This window comes from Arachis ipaensis, chromosome B9, assembly GCF_059453495.1.
Source record: "Arachis ipaensis isolate K30076 ecotype BB chromosome B9, ASM5945349v1, whole genome shotgun sequence".
Taxonomy (NCBI): domain Eukaryota; kingdom Viridiplantae; phylum Streptophyta; class Magnoliopsida; order Fabales; family Fabaceae; genus Arachis; species Arachis ipaensis.
Window position 1 is genome coordinate 35,115,317 of NC_142444.1, and position 16,238 is coordinate 35,131,554.

Consider the following 16,238-nt stretch of genomic DNA (forward strand, 5'->3'; position numbering starts at 1 on the left):
GTATTACCACCGGATACATAAATGCCACAGACACATAATTGGGTGAAACTTTTCAGATTGTGACTCAGCTTTGCTAAAGTCCCCAATTAGAGGTGTCCAGGGTTCTTAAGCACACTCTTCTTTTGCTTTGGACCTTGACTTTAACCGCTCAGTCTCAAGTTTTCACTTGACACCTTCACGCCACAAGCACATGGTTAGGGACAGCTTGGTTTAGCCGCTTAGGCCAGGATTTTATTCCTTTAGGCCCTCCTATCCACTGATGCTCAAAGCCTTGGGATCCTTTTTATTTACCCTTGCCTTTTGGTTTTAAGGGTTATTGGCTTTTTGCTCTTGCCTCTTAGTTTTAAGAGCCTTTGGCTTTTTCTGCTTGCTTTTTCTTTTTATTAGTTTTTTTCGCCTATATTTTTTTCTTTTTTTTTTTCTGAAAGCTTTGTTCTTTGCTGCTTTTTCTTGCTTCAAGAATCATTTTTATGATTTTTCAGATTATCAAATAACATGTCTCCTTATCATCATTCTTTCAAGAGCCAACATATTTAACATTCTTAAACAACAACTTCAAAAGACATATGCACTGTTCAAGCATTCATTCAGAAAACAAAAAGTATTGTCACCACATCAATATAATTAAACTAAGTTCAAGGATAAATTCGAAACTCATGTACTTCTTGTTCTTTTGAATTAAAACAGTTTTCATTTAAGAGAGGTGATGGGTTCATAGGACATTCATAACTTTAAGACATAGTTACTAACTACTAATGATCATGTAATAAGACACAAACATGGATAAGCACATAACATTAAGAAAACGAAAAACAGAAAATAAGAACAAGGAATGAGTCCACCTTAGTGATGGTGGCGTTTCCTTCTTGAGGAACCAATGATGTCCTTGAGCTCTTCTATGTCTCTTCCTTGTCTTTGTTGTTCCTCCCTCATTGCTTTTTGATCTTCTCTTATTTCATGAAGGATGATGGAGTACTCTTGATGTTCCACCCTTAATTGTCCCATGTTGGAACTTAATTCTCCTAGGGAGGTGTTGATTCGCTCCCAATAGTTTTGTGGAGGAAAATGCATTTGAGGCATCTCCGGGATCTCATGGTGATGAGCTTCATGCGTCTCTTGAGATCCATGAATGGGCTCTCTTGCTAGCTCCATCCTTTTCTTAGTGATGGGCTTCTCTTCCTCAATGGGAATGTTTCCTTCTATGAAAGCTCCAGCTGAGTAACATAGATGGCAAATAAGATGAGGAAAAGCTAGCCTTGCCCCAGGAGAGGGCTTTTCGGCTATTTTGTAGAGTTCAAGGGAGATGACTTCATGAACTTCTACTTCTTCTCCAATCATGATGCTATGGATCATGATGGCCCGATCCACAGTAACTTCAGATCGGTTGCTTGTGGGGATGATGGAGCGTTGGATGAATTCCAACAATCCTCTAGCCACAGGCTTGAGGTCCAGTCTTCTTAATTGAATCGGCTTGCCTTTGGAGTCAATCTTCCATTGAGCTCCTTCCACACATATGTCCATGAGGACTTGGTCCAACCTTTGATTAAAGTTGACCCTTCTAGTGTAGGGGCGTGCATCTCCTTGCATCATAGGCAAGTTAAACGCTAATCTCACATTCTCCGAACTAAAATCTAAGTATTTCCCCCGAACCATTGTAATATAATTCTTTGGGTGTGGGTTTTTACTTTGATCATGGTTCCTAGTGATCCATGCATTGGCATAGAACTCTTGATCCTTTAGGATGCCGACTTGTTGGATGGGGTTTGTTAGAACTTCCCAACCTCTTCTTTGGATTTCATGTCAGATCTCCGGATACTCATTCTTCTTGAGCTTGAAAGGGACCTCGGGGATCACCTTCTTCTTGACCACAACATCATAGAAGTGGTCTTGATGAGCTTTGGAGATGAATCTTTCCATCTCCCATGACTCGGAGGTGGAAGCTTTTGTCTTCCCTTTTCCTTTTCTAGAGGATTCTCCGGTCTTGGGTGCCATCAATGGTAATGGAAAAACAAAAAGCTTATGATTTTACCACACCAAACTTAGAATATTGCTCGCCCTCGAGCAAGAGAAGAAAGAATAGATGAAGAAGAAGAAGAAAATATGGAGGAGAAGGGGGAGGGGTGTATTCGGCCAAGAAAGGGAAGAGCGGGTTGTGTTGTGTGAAAATGAAGGAGAATGGAGGGCTTTATATAGGGAAGGGAGGGGGGTAAGGTTCGGCCATAAGGGTGGGTTTTGGGTGGGAAATTGATTTTGAATTTTGAAGGTAGGTGGGGTTTATGAGTTAGGTTTATGGGTAAGAGTGGATGGATGTGAGTGGTGAAGTGGTTATAGGGAAGAGAGATTGAGGTGATTGGTGAAGAGTTTTGGGGAAGAGTGTTTATGGGATTGTGTGAAAGAGGGGTGAGAAGAAGTGAGTGGAGGTAGGTGGGGATCCTGTGGGGTCCACAGATCCTGAGGTGATCCTATGGGGTCCACAGATCCTGAGGTGTTCAAGGATTTACAACCTTGCACCAAATTGGGCATGCAAAATGCCCTTGCACACAACTCTGGGCGTTCAGCGCCAGATTGGTGCTTGTTCTGGGCGTTGAACCCCCATTTATTGCCCATTTCTGGCGTTGAACGCCAGAACCATGCTTGTTCTGGGCGTTCAGCGCCAGCTCTTCTCCAGGGTGCAATTCTGGCGTTCAAACGCCCAGATGTTGCCCATTTTGGGTGTTCAGCACCAGAACCATGCTCTGTTCTGGCGTTGAACGCCAGCCAGATGCTTCTTACTGGCGTTTAAACGCCAGTAAGGTCTTCCTCCAGGGTGTGATTTTTCTTCTGCTGTTTTTGATTCTGTTTTCAATTTTTATATTTATTTTGTGACTCCACATGATCATGAACCTAATAAAACATGAAAGAACAAGAAAAATAAAATTAGATAAATAAAAATTGGTTTGCCTCCCAACAAGCGCTTCTTTAATGTCAACAGCTTGACAGTGGGCTCTCATGGAGCCTCACAGATGTTCAGAGCATTGTTGAGACTTTCCAACACCAAACTTAGAGTTTGGATATGGGAGTTCAACACCAAACTTAGAGTTTGGTTGTGGCCTTCCAACACCAAACTTAGAGTTTGACTGTGGGGGCTCTGGTTGACTCTGTTTTGAGAGAAGCTTACTGTGCCTCTTTTCCATGTTTACAGAAGGGTAACCTTGAGTTGTAAACACAAGGGAGTCCTCATTCAATTGAAGGACTAATTCACCTCTGTCGACATCAATCACAGCTCTTGTTGTGGCTAGGAAAGGTCTTCCAAGGATGATGGATTCATCCTCATCCTTCCCAGTATCAAGGATTATGAAATCAGCAGGGATGTAAAGGCCTTCAACCTTTACTAACACGTCCTCTACTTGTCCATAAGCCTGTTTTCTTGAATTGTCTGCCATCTCTACTGAGATTTTAGTAGCTTGCACCCCAAAGATTCCTAGTTTCTCAATTATAGAAAGGGGCATGTGGTTTATCCCTGAACCAAGGTCACACAGAGCCTTTTCAAAGATCATGTTGCCTATGGTACAAGGTATTACGAACTTTCCAGGATCCTGTTTCTTCTGAGGCAATGTCAGTTGATCCAGATCACTTAGTTCATTGGTGAACAAGGGAGGTTCATCCTCCCAAGTCTCAATACCAAATAATTTGGCATTCAGCTTCATGATTGCACCAAGGTACTTGGTAACTTGCTCTTCAGTAACATCCTCACTCTCTTCAGAAGATGAATACTCGTCAGAGCTCATGAAGGGCATAAGGAGGTTCAATGGAATCTCTATGGTCTCTAGATGAGTCTCAGATTCCTTTGGTTCCTCAAAGGCAAACTCCTTATTGATCACTGGACGTCCCAGGAGGTCTTCCTCACTGGGATTTACGTCCTCCCCTTCCTCTCCAGGTTCGGCCGTGTTGACTATGTCAATGGCCTTGCACTCTCCTTTTGGATTTTCTTCTGTATTGCTTGGGAGAGTACTAGGAGGGATTTCAGTGATCCTTTTACTCAGCTGGCCCACTTGTGCCTCCAAATTTCTAATGGAGGACCTTGTTTCATTCATCAAACTTATAGTGGCCTTAGATAGATCAGAGACTAAGTTTGCTAAATTAGAGGTATTTTGTTTAGAGTTCTCTGTCTGTTGCTGAGTGGATGATGGAAAAGGTTTACTATTGTTAAACCTGTTTCTTCCACCATTATTAAAGCCTTGTTGAGGTTTTTGTTGATCCTTTCATGAGAGATTTGGGTGATTTCTCCATGAGGGGTTATAGGTGTTTCCATAAGGTTTACCCATGTAATTCACCTCTGCTATTGCAGGGTTTTCAGGATCATAAGCTTCTTCTTCAGAAGATGCCTCTTGAGTACTGTTGGATGCAGCTTGCATTCCATTCAGACTCTGAGAAATCATATTGACTTGCTGAGTCAATATTTTATTCTTAGCCAATATGGCATTCAGAGTATTAATTTCAAGAACTCTCTTCTTCATAGGCATCCCATTACTCACAGGATTCCTCTCAGAAGTGTACATGAACTGGTTATTAGCAACCATGTCAATGAGTTCTTGAGCTTCTGCAGGCGTTTTCTTTAAGTGAATGGATCCACCTACAGAAGTATCCAATGACATCTTAGCTAATTTAGACAGACCATCATAGAATATATCCAGGATGGTCCATTCTGAAAGCATGTCAGAAGGACACTTTTTGGTCAGTCCTTTGTATCTCTCCCAAGCTTCATAGAGGGATTCACCTTCTTTCTATCTGAAGGTTTGAACATCCACTCTAAGCTTACTCAGCTTTTGAGGAGGAAAGAACTTGGCTAAGAAAGCCTTGACCAGCTTATCCCAAGAGTTCAGGCTATCCTTAGGTTGAGAGTCCAACCATACTCTAGCTCTGTCTCTTACAGCAAAAGGGAAAAGCATGAGCCTGTAGACTTCAGAATCTACTCCATTAGTCTAAATAGTATCACATATCTACAAGAATTCAGTTAAGAACTGAAAAGGATCTTCAGATGGAAGTCCATGAAACTTGCAGTTCTGATGCATCAGAGAAACTAATTGAGGTTTAAGCTCAAAATTATTTGCTCCAATGGCAGGAATGGAGATGCTTCTTCCATGTAAATTGGAATTAGGTGCAGTAAAGTCACCAAGCATCCTCCTTGCATTATTATTATTTTCGGCTGCCATCTCCTCTTCTTGTTCGAAAATTTCTGAAAGGTGCTTGCTGGATTGTTGTAATTTAGCTTCTCTTAGTTTCCTCTTCAGAGTCCTTTCAGGTTCTGGATCTGCTTCAACAAGAATGTTCTTGTCCTTGCTCCTGCTCATATGAAAAAGAGGGACAGAAAAATAATAATAATAGGGGTCCTTTTTACCACAGTATAGAGGTCCCTGTGTGAGTAGAAGAAAAGAAGAAGAAAAAATTCGAACACAGATGGAAGAGCGGGGTTCGAATTTGGGTGAGATGAAGTGTTAGTAGATGAATAAATAAATAGAAGGAGATAAGAGAGAGAGAATTTTCGAAAGTAATTTTTTTTGAAAAAGAGTTAGTGATTTTCGAAAATAGTTTTTGAAAAAGGTTAGTAATTTTCGAGAATTAAAATCAAAAATTAAAATAATTAGTTAATTAAAAAGAAATTTTGAAAAAGAGGGAAGATATTTTCGAAAATTAGAGAGAGAGGGAGTTAGTTAGGTAGTTTTGAAAAAGATAAGAAACAAACAAAAAGTTAGTTAGTTAGTTGAAACAAATTTGAAAATCAATTTTGAAAAGATAAGAAGATAAGAAGTTAGAAAAGATATTTTAAAATCAAATTTTTGAAAAAGATATGATTTTGAAAAAAATAAGATAGAAAGATATTTTTGAAAAGATATGATTGAAATTAGTTTTGAAAAAGATTTGATTTTTAAAATCACAATTAATGACTTGATTCACAAGAAATCACAAAATATGATTCTAGAACTTAAAGTTTGAATCTTTCTTAACAAGTAAGTAACAAACTTGAAATTTTTGAATCAATATATTAATTGATGATGTTATTTTCGAAAATTAGGAGATAAAGATAAGAAAAATATTTTTGAAAAATATTTTAAAAATTTTCGAAAATAAATAAAAAAAATGAAGAAGATTTGATTTTTGAAAAAGATTTTGAAAAAGATAAGATTTTTAAATTGAAAATTTGATTTGACTCATAAAAACAACTAGATTTTAAAAAGTTTTGAAAAAGTCAACTCAAATTTTCGAAATTTATGAGTGAAAAAGGGAAAGATATTTTTTTGATTTTTGAATTTTTTTTATGATGAGAGGGAAAAACATGAAAAAGACTCAATGCATGAAAATTTTGGATCAAAACAATGAATGCATGCAAGAATGCTATGAATGTCAAGATGAACACCAAGAACACTTTGAATGTCAAGATGAACATCAAGAACTTATTTTTGAAAAAGTTTTAATGCAAAGAAAACATGCAAGACACCAAACTTAAAAATTTTTCATGTATAAACACTATGAATGCAAGAATGCATATGAAAAACAAGAAAAGACACAAAACATGAAAACATCAAGATCAAACAAGAAGACTTACCAAGAACAACTTGAAGATCATGAAGAACACTATGAATGCATGAATTTTTCGAAAAATGCAAGATGAATATGCGATTGACACCAAACTTTCAACTTGACTCAAGACTCAAACAAGAAACATGAAATATTTTTTATTTTTATGAATTTTTTTATTTTTTTGGATTTTTGTATATTTTTTTTCGAAAAAACATATAGGAAAAAGAAAATAAGGATTTCAAAATTTTTTAATATGAATTCCAGGAATCTTGTATTCTTAGTCAAAAGCTCCAATCCGAGGGTTAGGCATGGCTTAATAGCCAGCCAAGCTTTAGTATGTAACTCAGACATGCCACGGCTGACATTCCAATTAACTTGCCTCTATGCTGATGGTTGGAAGCCTCTATCCAAAAGAATTAGACATGGCTTTACAGCCAGCTAGGCTTCAACATGCTTCATGAAATGCTAGAATTCATTCTTAAAAATTCTGAAGAAAAATATATTTTTGAAAAGATTTATTTTATATTTTGACGGTAAACCACACTTTTTACAACTTGAAAACCTGGTGCACGAAATTGTGATCTCAGGCAACGGCGCCAGAAACTCTGTACGCACGTCTTAATAAATCGTTTTTCATTCACAACTTCGATACAAGTAACCAGCAAGTGCACTGGGTCGTCCAAGTAATAAACCTTACCTGAGTAAGGGTCGATCCCACGGAGATTGTCGGTATGAAGCAAGCTATGGTCACCTTGTAAATCTCAGTCAGGCGGATATCAAATAGTTATGGAGTTTTCGAAAATAAATAATAAATAGAAAATAAGGATAGAAATACTTATATAATTCATTGGTTAGAATTTCAGATAAGCGTATAGAGATGCATTCATTCCTCTGAACCTCTGCTTTCCTGCTGTCTTCATCTAATCAATCTTACTCCTTTCCATGGCTGGCTTTATGTAAGGACATCACCGTTGTCAATGGCTACTTTTAATCCTCTCTGAAAAATGGTCCGATGCATTGTCACTGCATGGCTAATCGTCTGGAGGCATCACCCTTGCCAATGGCTGCATCCTATCCTCTTGTGAAAATGGTCCAAATGCTCTGTCACAGCACGGCTAATCATCTGAGGTTCTCGATCATACTGGAATAGGATTCACCCTCCTTTTGCATCTGTCACTACGCCCAGCACTCGCGAGTTTAAAGTTCGTCACAGTCATTCAATCCTAGAGTCCTACTCGGAATACCACAGACAAGGTTTAGACTTTCCGGACTCTCATGAATGCCACCATCAATCTAGCTTATACCACAAAGATTCTGATTAAGAGATCCAAGAGATACTCATTCAATCTAAGGTGGAATGGAAGTGGTTGTCAGGCACGTGTTCGTGGGGGAATGATGATGATTGTCACGTTCATCACATTCAGGTTGAAGTGCGAATGAATATCTTAGAAGCGGAATAAGTTGAATTGAATAGAAAGACAGTAGTACTTTGCATTAATCTTTGAGGAACAGCAGAGCTCCACACCTTAATCTATGGAGTGCAGAAATTCTACCGTATGAAAATACATAAGTGATAATGGTCCAGGCATGGCCGAATGGCCAGCCCCCATGAAAGTCTAAGATAGCAAAAAACTGATCAAAGATTTTGAAAAAGATAAGATTTTTTAAATTGAAAATTTGATTTGACTCATAAAAACAACTAGATTTTAAAAAGTTTTGAAAAAGTCAACTCAAATTTTTGAAATTTATGAGTGAAAAAGGGAAAGATATTTTTTTGATTTTTAAATTTTTTTTTATGAGAGGGAAAAACATGAAAAAGACTCGATGCATGAAAATTTTGGATCAAAACAATGAATGCATGCAAGAATGCTATGAATGTCAAGATGAACACCAAGAACACTTTGAATGTCAAGATGAACATCAAGAACTTATTTTTGAAAAAGTTTTAATGCAAAGAAAACATGCAAGACACCAAACTTAAAAATTTTTCATGTATAGACACTATGAATGCAAGAATGCATATGAAAAACAAGAAAAGACACAAAACATGAAAACATCAAGATCAAACAAGAAGACTTACCAAGAACAACTTGAAGATCATGAAGAACACTATGAATGCATGAATTTCTCGAAAAATGCAAGATGAATATGCAATTGACACCAAACTTTCAACTTGACTGAAGACTCAAACAAGAAACATGAAATATTTTTTATTTTTATGAATTTCTAATTTTTTTTGTATTTTTCGAAAATTATTTGTGAAAAAGAAAAATAAGGATTCCAAAATTTTTAATATGAATTCCAAGAATCTTGCATTCTTAGTCTAAAGCTCCAATCTGAGGGTTAGACATGGCTTAATAGCCAGTCAAGCTTTAGCATGTAACATCAGAATATACTGCCCATTACTTATCAAATTAACTTGCCTCTATGCTGATGGTTTGGAAGCCTCAGTCCAAAAGAATTTAGACATGGCTTTACAGCCAGCCAGGCTTCACATGCTTCATGAAACTCTAGAATTCATTCTTAAAAAATCTGAAGAACATAATAAAAATTTTTGAAAGGAATTTTTATTTTTTTCGAAAACAGATGAGAAAGTTTTGAAATTTTTTTTTTCGAAAACAGAAGAGAAATTTTTGAAAGCTTTTTGAAAAATTTTTGAAAATAAAACAAAAAGAAAATTACCTAATCTGAGCAACAAGATGAACCGTCAGTTGTCCAAACTCGAACAATCCCCGGCGACGGCGCCAAAAATTTGGTGCACGAAATTGTGATCTCAGGCAACGGCGCCAGAAACTCTGTACGCACGTCTTAATAAATCATTTTTCATTCACAACTTCGATACAACTAACCAGCAAGTGCACTGGGTCGTCCAAGTAATAAACCTTACGTGAGTAAGGGTCGATCCCACGGAGATTGTCGATATGAAGCAAGCTATGGTCACCTTGTAAATCTCAGTCAGGCGGATATCAAATAGTTATGGAGTTTTCAAAAATAAATAATAAATAGAAAATAAGGATAGAAATACTTATGTAATTCATTGGTTAGAATTTCAGATAAGCGTATAGATATGCATTCGTTCCTCTGAACCTCTACTTTCCCGCTGTCTTCATCCAATCAATCTTACTCCTTTCCATGGCTGGCTTTATGTAAGGACATCACCGTTGTCAATGGCTACTTTTAATCCTCTCTGAAAAATGGTCCGATGCGCTGTCATTGCATGGCTAATCGTCTGGAGGCATCACCCTTGCCAATGGCTGCATCCTATCCTCTTGTGAAAATGGTCCAAATGCTCTGTCACAGCACGGCTAATCATCTGAGGTTCTCGATCATACTGGAATAGGATTCACCCTCCTTTTGCGTCTGTCACTACGCCCAGCACTTGCGAGTTTGAAGTTCGTCACAGTCATTCAATCCCAGAGTCCTACTCGGAATACCACAGACAAGGTTTAGACTTTCCGGAATCTCATGAATGCCGCCATCAATCTAGCTTATACCACGAAGATTCTGATTAAGAGATCCAAGAGATACTCATTCAATCTAAGGTGGAACGGAAGTGGTTGTCAGGCACGCGTTCGTGGGGGAATGATGATGATTGTCACGTTCATCACATTCAGGTTGAAGTGCGAATGAATATCTTAGAAGCGGAATAAGTTGAATTGAATAGAAAAATAGTAGTACTTTGCATTAATCTTTGAGGAACAGCAGAGCTCCACACCTTAATCTATGGAGTGCAGAAACTCTACCGTATGAAAATACATAAGTGATAATGGTCTAGGCATGGCCAAATGGCCAGCCCCCATGAAAGTCTAAGATAGCATAAAACTGATCAAAGATGTCTAATACAATAGTAAAAAGTCCTATTTATACTAAACTAGTTACTAGGGTTTACAGAAGTAAGTAATTGATGCATAAATCCACTTTCGGGGTCAACTTGGTGTGTGCTTAGGCTGAGCTTGAATGTTACACGTGTAGAGGTCAATCTTGGAGTTGAACGCCAGTTTGTAACATATTTCTGGCGTTCAACTATGGCTTGTGACGTGTTTCTGGCGTTTAACTCCAGATAGCAGCATAAAACTGGCGTTCAACGCCCTTTTACATCATCTAAACGCGGCCAAAGTATGGACTATTATATATTTCTGGAAAGCCCTGGATGTCTACTTTCTAACGCAATTGGAAGCGCACCATTTTGAGTTCTGTAGCTCCAGAAAATCCACTTTGAGTGCAGGGAGGTCAGAATCCAACAGCATCAGTAGTCCTTCTTCAACCTCTGAATCTGATATTTGCTCAAGTCCCTCAATTTCAGCCAGAAAATACCTGAAATCATAGAAAAACACACAAACTCATAGTAAAGTCTAGAAATGTGAATTTAACATAAAAACTAATGAAAACATCCCTAAAAGTAACCAGATTCTACTAAAAACATACTAAAAATAGTGCCAAAAAGTGTATAAATTATCCGCTCATCACAACACCAAACTTAAATTGTTGCTTGTCCCCAAGCAACTGAAAATCAAATAGGATAAAAAGAAGAGAATATACTATAAATTCCAAACTATCAATGAAACATAGCTCCAATTAAATGAGCCGGACTTGTAGCTTTTTGCCTCTTGAATAGTTTTGGCATCTCACTTTATCCATTGAAGTTCAGAATGATTGGCATCTATAGGAACTCAGAGTTCAGATAGTGTTATTGATTCTCCTAGTTCAGTATGATAATTCTTGAACACAGCTATTTTATGAGTCTTGGCCGTGGCCCTAAGCACTTTGTTTTCCAGTATTACCACCGGATTCATAAATGCCACAGACACATAAATGGGTGAACCTTTTCAGATTGTGACTCAGCTTTGCTAAAGTCCCCAATTAGAGGTGTCCAGGGTTCTTAAGCACACTCTTCTTTTGCTTTGGACCTTGACTTTAACCGCTCAGTCTCAAGTTTTCACTTGACACCTTCACGCCACAAGCACATGGTTAGGGACAGCTTGGTTTAGCCGCTTAGGCTAGGATTTTATTCCTTTAGGCCCTCCTATCCACTGATGCTCAAAGCCTTGGGATCCTTTTTATTTACCCTTGCCTTTTGGTTTTAAGGGTTATTGGCTTTTTTTTGCTCTTGCATCTTGGTTTTAAGAGCTTTTGGCTTTTTCTGCTTGCTTTTTCTTTTTATTTTTTTTCGCCTATATTTTTTTCTTTATTTTTCTGCAAGCTTTGTTCTTTGCTACTTTTTCTTGCTTCAAGAATCATTTTTATGATTTTTCAGATTATCAAATAACATGTCTCCTTATCATCATTCTTTCAAGAGCCAACATATTTAACATTCTTAAACAACAACTTCAAAAGACATATACAATGTTCAAGCATTCATTCAGAAAACAAAAAGTATTGTCACCACATCAATATAATTAAACTAAGTTCAAGGATAAATTCGAAACTCATGTACTTCTTGTTCTTTTGAGTTAAAACATTTTTCATTTAAGAGAGGTGATGGATTCATAGGACATTCATAACTTTAAGACAGAGTTACTAGCTACTAATGATCATGTAATAAGACACAAACTTAGATAAGCACTTAACATAGAAAACGAAAATCAGAGAATGAAAGAACAAGGAATGAGTCCACCTTAGTGATGGTGGCATTTTCTCCTTGAGGAACCAATGATGTCCTTGAGCTCTTCTATGTCTCTTCCTTGTCTTTGTTGCTCCTCCCTCATTGCTTTTTGATCTTCTCTAATTTCATGAAGGATGATGGAGTGCTCTTGATGTTCCACCCTTAGTTGTCCCATGTTGGAACTTAATTCTCCTAGGGAGGTGTTGATTTGCTCCCAATAGTTTTGTTGAGGAAAATGCATTTGAGGCATCTCCGAGATCTCATGGTGATGAGCTTCATGCGTCTCTTGAGATCCATGAATGGGCTCTCTTGTTTGCTCCATCCTTTTCTTAGTGATGGGCTTCTCTTCCTCAATGGGAATGTCTCCTTCTATGAAAGCTCCAGCTGAGTAACATAGATGGCAAATAAGATGAGGAAAAGCTAGCCTTGCCCCAGGAGAGGGCTTTTCGGCTATTTTGTAGAGTTCAAGGGAAATGACTTCATGAACTTCTACTTCTTCTCCAATCATGATGCTATGGATCCTGATGGCCCGATCCACAGTAACTTCAGATCGGTTGCTAGTGGGAATGATGGAGCGTTGGATGAATTCCAACCATCCTCTAGCCACAGGCTTGAGGTCCAGTCTTCTTAATTGAACCGGCTTGCCTTTGGAGTCAATCTTCCATTGAGCTCCTTCCACACATATGTCCATGAGGACTTGGTCCAACCTTTGATTAAAGTTGACCCTTCTAGTGTAGGGACGTGCATCTCCTTGCATCATAGGCAAGTTAAACGCCAACCTCACATTTTCCGGACTAAAATCTAAGTATTTCCCCCAAACCATTGTAATATAATTCTTTGGGTTTGGGTTCTTACTTTGATCATGGTTCCTAGTGATCCATGCATTGGCATAAAACTCTTGAACCATTAGGATTACGACTTGTTGGATGGGGTTTGTTAGAACTTCCCAACCTCTTCTTTGGATTTCATGTCGGATCTCCGGATAATCATTCTTCTTGAGCTTGAAAGGGACCTCGGGGATCACCTTCTTCTTGACCACAACATCATAGAAGTGTTCTTGATGAGCTTTGGAGATGAATCTTTCCATCTCCCATGACTCGGAAGTGGAAGCTTTTGTCTTCCCTTTCCCTTTTCTAGAGGATTCTCCGGTCTTGGGTGCCATCAATGGTAATGGAAAAACAAAAAGCTTATGCTTTTACCACACCAAACTTAGAATATTGCTCGCCCTCGAGCAAGAGAAGAAAGAATAGATGAAGAAGAAGAAGAAAATATGGAGGAGAGGGAGGTAAGGTTCGGCCATAAGGGTGGGTTTTGGGTGGGAAATTGATTTTGAATTTTGAAGGTAGGTAGGGTTTATGAGGTAGGTTTATGGGGAAAAGTAGATGGATGTGAGTGGTGAAGTGGTTATAGGGAAGAGAGATTGAGGTGATTGGTGAAAAGTTTTGGGGAAGAGTGTTTATGGGATTGTGTGAAAGAGGGGTGAGAAGAAGTGAGTGGAGGTAGGTGGGGATCCTGTGGGGTCCACAGATCCTGAGGTGATCCTGTGGGGACCACAGATCCTGAGGTGTTCAAGGATTTACAACCTTACACCAAATTAGGCATGCAAAATGCCCTTGCACACAACTCTGGGCGTTCAGCGCCAGATTGGTGCTTGTTCTGGGCGTTGAACGCCCATTTGTTGCCCATTTCTGGCGTTGAACGCCAGAACCATGCTTGTTCTGGGCGTTCAGCGCCAGCTCTTCTCCAGGGTGCAATTCTGGCATTCAAACGCCCAGATGCTGCCCATTTTGGGCGTTCAGCGCCAGAACCATGCTCTGTTCTGGCGTTGAACGCCAGCCAGATGCTTCTTACTAGCGTTCAAACGCCAGTAAGGTCTTCCTCCAGGGTGTGATTTTTCTTCTGCTGTTTTTGATTCCGTTTTCAATTTTTATATTTATTTTGTGACTCCACATGATCATGAACCTAATAAAACATGAACAAACAAGAAAAATAAAATTAGATAAATAAAAATTGGGCTGCCTCCCAACAAGTGCTTCTTTAATGTCAATAGCTTGACAGTGGGCTCTCATGGAGCCTCACAGATGTTCAGAGCATTGTTGAGACTTTCCAACACCAAACTTAGAGTTTGGTTGTGGCCTCCCAACACCAAACCTAGAGTTTGACTGTGGGGGCTCTGGTTGACTCTGTTTTGAGAGAAGCTTACTGTGCCTCTTTTCCATGTTTACAGAAGGGTAACCTTGAGTTGTAAACACAAGGGAGTCCTCATTCAATTGAAGGACTAATTCACCTCTGTCAACATCAATCACAGCTCTTGCTGTGGCTAGGAAAGATCTTCCAAGGATGATGGATTCATCCTCATCCTTCCCAGTATCAAGGATTATGAAATCAGCAGGGATGTAAAGGCCTTCAACCTTTACTAACACGTCCTCTACTTGTCCATAAGCCTGTTTTCTTGAATTGTCTGCCATCTCTAATGAGATTTTAGTAGCTTGCACCCCAAAGATTTCCAGTTTCTCTATTACAGAGAGGGGCATGAGGTTTATCCCTGAACCAAGGTCACACAGAGCCTTTTCAAAGATCATGTTGCCTATGGTACAAGGTATTACGAACTTTCCAGGATCCTGTTTCTTCTGAGGCAATGTCAGTTGATCCAGATCACTTAGTTCATTGGTGAACAAGGGAGGTTCATCCTCCCAAGTCTCAATACTAAATAATTTGGCATTCAGCTTCATGATTGCACCAAGGTACTTGGTAACTTTCTCTTCAGTAACATCCTCACTCTCTTCAGAAGATGAATACTCGTCAGAGCTCATGAAGGGCATAAGGAGGTTCAATGGAATCTCTATGGTCTCTAGATGAGTCTCAGATTCCTTTGGTTCCTCAAAGGGAAACTCCTTATTGATCACTGGACGTCCCAGGAGGTCTTCCTCACTGGGATTTACGTCCTCCCCTTCCTCTCCAGGTTCGGCCGTGTTGACTATGTCAATGGCCTTGCACTCTCCTTTTGGATTTTCTTCTGTATTGCTTGGGAGAGTACTAGGAGGGATTTCAGTGATCCTTTTACTCAGCTGGCCCACTTGTGCCTCCAAATTTCTAATGGAGGACCTTGTTTCATTCATGAAACTTACAGTGGCCTTAGATAGATCAGAGACTAAGTTTGCTAAATTAGAGGTATTTTGTTCAGAGTTCTTTGTCTATTGCTGAGTGGATGATGGAAAAGGTTTACTATTGTTAAACCTGTTTCTTCCACCATTATTAAAGCCTTGTTGAGGCTTTTGTTGATCCTTCCATGAGAGATTTGGGTGATTTCTCCATGAGGGGTTATAGATGTTTCCATAAGGTTTACCCATGTAATTCACCTCTGCTATTGCAGGGTTTTCAGGATCATAAGCTTCTTCTTCAGAAGATGCCTCTTGAGTACTGTTGGATGCAGCTTGCATTCCATTTAGACTCTGAGAAATCATATTGACTTGCTAAGTCAATATTTTATTCTGAGCCAATATGGCATTCAGAGTATCAATTTCAAGAACTCTCTTCTTCATAGGCATCCCATTACTCACAGGATTCCTCTCAGAAGTGTACATGAACTGGTTATTAGCAACCATGTCAATGAGTTCTTGAGCTTCTACAGGCGTTTTCTTTAAGTGAATGGATCCACCTGCAGAAGTATCCAATGACATCTTAGCTAATTCAGACAGACCATCATAGAATATATCCAGGATTGTCCATTCTGAAAGCATATCAGAAGGACACTTTTTGGTCAGTCCTTTGTATCTCTCCCAAGCTTCATAGAGGGATTCACCTTCTTTCTGTCTGAAGGTCTGAACATCCACTCTAAGCTTACTCAGCTTTTGAGGAGGAAAGAACTTGGCTAAGAAAGCCTTGACCAGCTTATCCCAAGAGTTCAGGCTATCCTTAGGTTGAGAGTCCAACCATACTCTAGCTCTGTCTCTTACAGCAAAAGGGAAAAGCATGAGCCTGTAGACTTCAGGATCTACTCCATTAGTCTTAATAGTATCACATATCTACAAGAATTCAGTTAAGAACTGAAAAGGATCTTCAGATGGAAGTCCATGAA

At 39.0% G+C, this 16,238-nt stretch overlaps 2 non-coding genes across 2 annotated transcripts; both read left to right on the forward strand.

The window, feature by feature from the left end:
* Nucleotides 1–4,688: 4,688 nt before the first annotated feature.
* LOC148544270 (small nucleolar RNA R71) lies at nucleotides 4,689–4,796 on the forward strand. The gene has a single exon (XR_015900415.1). It is a non-coding gene; the product is annotated as a small nucleolar RNA R71 (small nucleolar RNA).
* An 11,098-nt stretch (nucleotides 4,797–15,894) lies between these two features.
* Nucleotides 15,895–16,002, forward strand: LOC148544271 (small nucleolar RNA R71). Its single transcript, XR_015900928.1, has one exon. It is a non-coding gene; the product is annotated as a small nucleolar RNA R71 (small nucleolar RNA).
* The last annotated feature ends 236 nt before the right edge of the window (nucleotides 16,003–16,238 follow it).